We start from the raw sequence: 6000 nt of genomic DNA on the forward strand, positions 1-6000 counted from the left end.
AAGTTGGATATTTAGTACCAGAAAACATGCATGTTACTTCATAAAATACTTTTAAGATTCTATAAAGTATGTTTACATTTTCCATTCCTCTTCAGAAAGTGCAAATTTTAAATTTTTATCCCTTTATGCCCAATGCTATAACACATTCTTAAAATAAAGTGCATGATCAAGCATCAAATATATCAAATTCCATCTCACACAAACATCATAATACAATTTCTTCTCTATATTCAATTGAAAACTCTTAGTAGCAATTTCACAAAACTTCATTTTTGGAGGAACTAATTTTTTTAATATACTTGATTCCATTACGTATTTTAACAGTCACATCTTCAATAATTTTTAAACCACATTACATAATGAGATTCAAAATATGGCCATAATAATAAATTTGAAAAAGCTTACTATCACATAGTAAAGAGTTTCTTGTAAAAAATTGATATTTGAGAAAGTTAGCCATAGAATCATTGGAAAATGCATTGTCTAATATGATGCTAAAAATTTTATTATCTATATTTCATTGAGCCAAGCACAATGCTACCTCATTTGCTATAGATAGCCATTAAAAGGAGTGAAGGCTCTAAAACGGATAATTCTCTTTTGCAATTTTCAATCTCTATCAACCCAATGAACGATGATACAAATATATTCATTAATTGTGTGCTTAAATTTTTAATTATCAAAATCAAAAAATTCTACTAGGAGCTTTCATCAACTCTTCCTGAATAAGTGCTCTCTCTTTCACATAATAGGAGAACAAATCTCTTCTCATAATATATCTACTTAAATTTTTAAACTCCAGATAGTTCACAGACATAAAATATCTAAAGGCAGACTCCTCTACAATGGAAAAAGGATGTTTTCTAACCACCAAAAAAGTGATAAGTGATTTATGACACTTGTTGTATCCAGCTCCCATATCTGAGGTCGGACGGACGAGGTGATGGTGTATGCTGGAGATACTACTTGAGCTTCGACTTGAACCTACAAAAAAGCTCTGTCAGAATTTTTCTAATGAGGACTCTCCGACACTCAAGTCAGAAAATAGAGAACAACGAGAAAGAGAAAATGAGATTTGAGAACTTACTTTGAGGATCTCTGTGCCCCTTTATTTATAGAGGGAGAGTTAGAGTCATGCACGCAATGGAGTCTTGGCTAATCCCCAAATCCCTTGCATAGATTAAGCTGGCGGGAGTTACTTCTTTTTGGAGTGCAGCTCGAACACAGAGATATTCTTCCTTGTCTGGACTTTCTCGAAATGGAGTCGGGATTGATTATCAACGAAACCTGTGTATGCAATAGGTGTAGATCGGCTTGATCAAGCTAAAAGTACTTTGATCTAGACCAAGGAAACAGAGGGGCCAGCTTTTGTCAATGGAGCTCACTATGTCAAGGGCATAGGTCGACATTGGATGATCTAATGGAACTTCAATCGGTCCGAGGTGAATACCTTGACCAGAGATGAAGTCCGAATGATCACCCATCATGGGGCTTCTTCCAGTTCCTCGATCAACATTAGGAACATGTCTGATCGAGGCGAGGTGGAGTGGAGATCCACAACAGATGCCTCTTACTCTTGAGCCAGCTTGCATGAGGTTGGTCCAAGAGAGCACAGTTTTGAGGCTGAGGTCGATTTTATCGAGTTGCTAACTAAAGTTTTATCCACTGACATGCATTGAAGATCGGTGCTATTTGGTAAGTCAATTTTTCATCCAATCATCAAATCCTTGGATCTGTGTGAGCGTCACTGTGGCTAATCAGATGTTGCAGATCATATTCATCAATGGTGGGAGGTGAATCGTCAGTAGATCGTAGTCCGATCTTTTGATTTGTACCTTTACTACATTATTTTTTTTAGGGGGGGTGAAGGTGATTTACTTGGGCAATTTTTGGTCAATCTCGTGATCACCACTGGTGACATAATTCTCAACAGCCATAGCTGAGCTTCGTCTGTTGACCCCCGAACTGCATCCCTAAACTTGCTCGATCGTACCTTTCCTTTTAGGTCAATTTTTTGTCTTCTATAAGATCTCTAGAATGAGTGCGTCGAGTTCGTCTTCATCCACTTGGATCTCAGGCAACGACCTAGGAGATGCGGACCTTGCATCCGGTGTAAGTCATTCTTCGGGTGATCCCAAAGTGAGGGAAATGCTTGATTTTAGTCCTTTTTAGGTGGGTTCCATCCTCTTCTTGGAGGACTTAGAAGTTGTATGTCTGAAATATCAGATTTCAACAGAGTTCAGGTTGGAGGTCATCGATCTCGGAGAGCGAATAGCTATTCTACCTCGAGGTCAGATCGACCTATACAAAGAGTCCTTCAAGGCCGAACTTAGAGTACCTTTTAATTTTTTGATCATAGAATTGTTAAATACATATCAAATAACCCCATGCTGCATAGTGCCAAACTTGTGGTGTTTAATTATAGCCTTTCTAGCTCACTGCCTTCTCCTTGGGGTGGAATCGACCATCCATCTCTTCAAGGTGTGCTTTACGTTGAAGGAGCACCCTAAGGAGGCCGGATGGTGGTATGCCTCTCCTCAGAAGAGGCAACATCTTTTTCAAGGTGCTTCTTCCTCGGTATATAATTGAAAGGAGTGATATTTTTTTATCTTGATCGAACAACCCTGAGATATTAGTATGTCATGGGGTTGACTTCAGAGGTCGGTGATTAAGGCTTCGATTTTGTTCAACACCGGAGGAGGCATTGAAGCTTATCTTCAACCACACCGCTCTCTTGCTCTCTAAACTCCTTTCCAAGGAGACATTGCACAAGGTCCAGCTAAACTCGATTGATTCTGCCAGTAAGTTAATTTCATCTTTTTATATTTTTTAGCTGACCTTAGCTTTTCTCTAGATATGAGGTTGAGGATGTTGAAGGCCTATGTCAAGCTATGAAGAGAAAGAAGTCAACCATAGGCCCTGCTTCAAAATAGAGGTGGCCTGAGGCCGTGCTCACCCAACCCACAGCCGGCAGTTCTTTGTTGCCAACTCAAGCACCTTCGAGAAAGGAGTCTTCGTCAGGGGCCCAGCTCGCATAGCCCCTTAGGTCCGTTGCTTTGGTGGAGTCAATCCCCGATCTTCTGCTTCTTCATCGCATCGGGGTTTAGGCACTCACTGGATCTTGATGCAAATGTCTTCCCACCCAGTCAATCTGCCGGTTGAGGTTTCCCCAAGGCCATCTGCTTGGCTAGAATCTGAGGTTCGGGATGATAGGTTGGGCTTTAGGGCTTATTGGATTCCTCAGGACCTTCTCAGGGCTGCGATAACATTGGTTGATGCCAGGCGTTGGATGCAGAAGGTTTGGCCTTTCGTGTCAAGAATTCATGTAAAACTCTTCTCTGGATAAGTTTTAAACTTCATTTGAGCTTTTATCTTCTTTATTTCTATCATCATTGATATTCCTATTCTTACTTTCTCTCTTTCTTCCTCTTTTCTCCTCTCCCTTTTTTTTAGCTCGTCCACCATGTGGACCATTTCATCAGCGTGATCCATGAAGCCCGACGAAGCACAAAGGAGGCTGAGGGCAAGGTTGCACTAGCCGAGGAGAGGGCCTTTCAAGCCAACAAAATAGTGGACTAGGCCATGCTCTCGAAGGTCGTGGCTGAGGAAGTCAGATCACTCAAAGACGAGGTGAAGTGGCTAGAAGCCAAGATGCCAAAGCTCGAGATGATGTGAAGTCTAGTGGAACACAGAGACTAGCAAGTGTGAGAAGTTGGAAGTCGAGAAGGTTGCCACGATCGAGGCATTCCACTCCTCAGAGGAATTTCGGATGATCAAACTGGAGTTTGCCTCTGAGTCTTATGTACAAGGATTGGCGGACTTCAAGGCAAAAGTTCGTGATCAATTTTCTGACCTCGATCTCAGGCCTCTAGAGTTAGACAGAGGGGAGGAGGAAGTGGCCGAGGTCATCGGAGAAGGGGAGGCACATGCCAAGGAGACAATCAGCCTGATGCATGGTGAAGATCAGGGGGCAAAAAATGCTACATTGGTCCACCTCCTAGCTATGATTGTACTCCCAGACCCTGATGACCTTGTCGGTGATTCTAACGACCCTGATGGGGCTGCAAAAACTTTGTACTTAGGCTCGGGCATGTCTGAGCTAGGCTAGTGGTCGGCCCCTTTTTGTATCCTTCGGCTCAGACCAAGGTATTTTTGTTTTGAGCTGATTTAAAGATTGTAAGAAATTTTTTCCTAATGTAAGTTTCCTTTTTCCTCACACCTTGTCTTCCATTTCCACCCTGCATCTTTTCAAGATGGTTTCATGAGTTCTTGAGGTCAAATTTGACAATCATTTAGCTCAGCCTTCGGTCATAAGTAGATTTTCTTATGACGATGAAGTGGCGCTCGCCAAAGTCATGATGATGATCTTTAGCTCTCCCAAGTCAGGCTATGCAAAGATGAGGTCAAGAGATTGGTTGTGGTTATGATCATTTAGTAGCTCATTCATGGATGAGGAGTGCATGTTAGAGAATTCGGGAGATACATTTTGTTTAGCTCGTTTGTGGATGAGGAGTGTCTGTTAGAGAATTCAGGATATGCATTCCACTCAGCTTATCTGTAGATGAGAACAGCAAGCATTGGAGAATTCGAGAGACGCATTCTGCTCAGCTTGTTATGGACGAGGAGCATGCATTGAAGAATTTGGAGATGCATTCCGCTTAGCTCATCCATGGATGAAGAGTGCACATTGGAGAATTACAGAGATGCATTCCACTCAGCTCATTCGTGGATGAGGAGTACGTATTGAAGAATTTGAGAGACGTATTCGGCTCAGCTCATCCTTAGATGAGGAGCATGCATTAGAGAATTGCATGGAGGTACGAGTTGCTTTTAGCTCATCTATGGACGAGGAGCTTTAGAGAATTTTAGAGAGAACATCCAAATCTACAAAATGAAAACTTTTATTGCTAATTCTATGAGAATTACAATTAAGGATGGTAAATACGTAGATTATCAGAATTTCAAGTTTGAGGAATCGGAGCTCCATCGATCAGTGAAGTTGATAAACTCCCGATTGCACCACTTCATCAATGCGATATGGACCTTCCTAGTTTGCAAGTTTTTCTTGTTCAGTTGGGTGAGACACCTTAGCTTTTCAAAGGACAAGGTTTTCTGCCCGAAATTTTTTCTTTAACCCTCAAGTTGTAATACGGAGCTATCCTCTACTGGTAATTTGCCATCCTCATTCAGGCTCGTTCTTGAGTTTCTTTTATCAGGTCCAGATCCATCCTTAGTCCTGTTGAGTTGCTTTCTTCATCAAATTCCTCTACTCAAAGCAAGGGTAGATCAATTTTCACAGGTATATAGCTTCGGTCCCAAAAGCAAGATTGAAGGATGTCTCTCCAGTAGAAACTTGCTGCATGATGTAGTATGTCCATAATATGTTATAAAGCTTTTCAACCCATAGCCCTTTAGCCTGACCCAGCCTTGCTTTTAGTCCTTGCAACAGTGTTCAGTTGGTCACCTCAGCTTTGCCGTTGCTCTAGGGATGAGCTACCAAGGTTAATCGATGTGAAATCTTGAGATTGCTATAAAATTTTGTAAACTTTGGGTTATCAAATTGGCACCTGTTATCTATGATGATAACTCGAGATAAGCCGAATTAACAAATAATGGATTTCTATATGAAGTCACAGACTTTAGCCTCGATGATAGTCACCAGTGCTTCTGCTTCTATCTATTTTATAAAGTAGTCAATCGTAACAAGCAAGAATTTCTTCTGTGCAACTATGATAGAAAAAGATCCAAGGATGTCCATTTTCCACTGAGCAAATGGACAAGGTGTGGTGATCGGAGCTAGGGGAGTCAATGGTCAACATTGGATGTTGGGATGCTTCTGGCACTGGTCGCACTTGCTCACTAAGTTGGCTGCATCTCTCTGCATGCTCAGTCAGAAATAATCTTGTCAAAGTACTTTATGAGCAAGCACCTTACCTTCCGAGTGATTGCTGCAGATCCCTTCATGGACTTCGTGGGGGTGTACTCTACTTCTGAGGGGTG

Source organism: Elaeis guineensis, chromosome 2, assembly GCF_000442705.2.
Source record: "Elaeis guineensis isolate ETL-2024a chromosome 2, EG11, whole genome shotgun sequence".
NCBI lineage: Eukaryota > Viridiplantae > Streptophyta > Magnoliopsida > Arecales > Arecaceae > Elaeis > Elaeis guineensis.